We start from the raw sequence: 1,492 nt of genomic DNA, 5'->3' as shown, positions 1-1,492 counted from the left end.
ATGTTTAGTGTTCAACAAAAAATTCAGAAGACATACAAAGAAATAGGAAAGTATGGCCCATTCAGAAGAAAAATTGTGGGAAACTGTTTATTGCCTTCACTATCTGATAAGCATAGACAGAGAACCCCCCCGAAGGCTGGGTGCCTTTGGAGCCCTAGCAAAGGTTGGAGCTAGGCGCCACCTCTGTCCAGACAGTGGTAGCTGAAACTGCTCCCCCATTTATTATTATGTAAATCCTTGCTGATGGGCTAGTCTGCCTATTGCCAGGGGTCACCTGCCTAAGGGCTATGCTATGGATGCATCCCAGAATCAATAAAAGCTTGGTGAGGCCTAAGCATGGGAGGAAGTCCTTCGGGACTTGCCGCCTGGTCCCCCAATATTTCCAAATTTTCTCGTGTCTTTTTCTCTCATTTGTTGTGCAGCTCCTCTTTCAGATACCGAACCCTACTCCACACAGAATGTGGAGGGAGTCTTACTCGACAAAAAATACCCCCAACAGAAACTGTTCTTGAAAAAGACCCAATAGAAGATATAATATACAAATATTTTAAGAAAGTGTTTCAAAGATGCCCAAAGAACTAAAGGAAGATGTGGAGAAAGTAAATAAAAGTATTTGTGAACAAAATGAAAATACCAAAAAAATATAGAAAACCTAAAAAGAAACAAAAATAATTCTGATGTTTTGAACCAGGACATGTGCCCTGACCAGGAATCAAACCCCAACCTCCTTGTTCATAGGTGTATGCTCAACCATTGAGCCACACTGGCCAGATAGGGACAGTCTTTTTGTCAAATGGTGCTGGGATATTCACATGTAAAGAATGAAGTTGGACCCTTACCTAACACCATATACAGTATAGTCCCTCCTTATCTATTGTTTTGCTTTCTGTGATTTCAGTTACCTGTGGTGGTCAATAATGGCCCCCAAATATTAAATGATAAAATTTCAGAAATAAATAATTTATGTTTTAAATTTCACACTGTTCCAAATGGCATGATGAAATCTTGTGCCATCCTGTTCCATCCTGGGCTGGACATAAATCATCCCTTTGTTCAGTGTGTCCATGATGCATATACTATCTGTCCCTTAGTTACTTAGTAGCAGTCTTGGTTATCAGATTGGCTATCAGAGGGAGAGAAAGACCATGTTCACATAACTTTTGTTACAGTACTAGAGGCCGGTTCACAAAAATTTGTGCACTTTGGGGCAGGGAGGGTGTGTGTGTGTCCCTCAGTCCGGCCTATGCCCTCTCACAGTCTGGTACCCCTCGGAGGATGTCCACTTGCTGGCTCAGGCCCACTCCCTGGGGGATCAGGCCCAAGCTGGCAGTCAGACATACCTCTGGCAGCCTGGCAGCCCTTGGGGGATGTCCACTTACCAGCAGGGGGCAGACCTAAGCTGCAGTCAGACATCCTTAGTGCTGCTGAGGAGACAGGAGAGGTTCCCGCCACCACCGCTGTGCTGGCAGCCATCAGCCTGACTTGTGGCTGC

Source organism: Myotis davidii, unplaced genomic scaffold, assembly GCF_000327345.1.
Source record: "Myotis davidii unplaced genomic scaffold, ASM32734v1 scaffold666, whole genome shotgun sequence".
NCBI lineage: Eukaryota > Metazoa > Chordata > Mammalia > Chiroptera > Vespertilionidae > Myotis > Myotis davidii.
The sequence above is the reverse complement of the archived record's forward strand: the minus strand, read 5'-3'. Positions refer to the sequence as shown.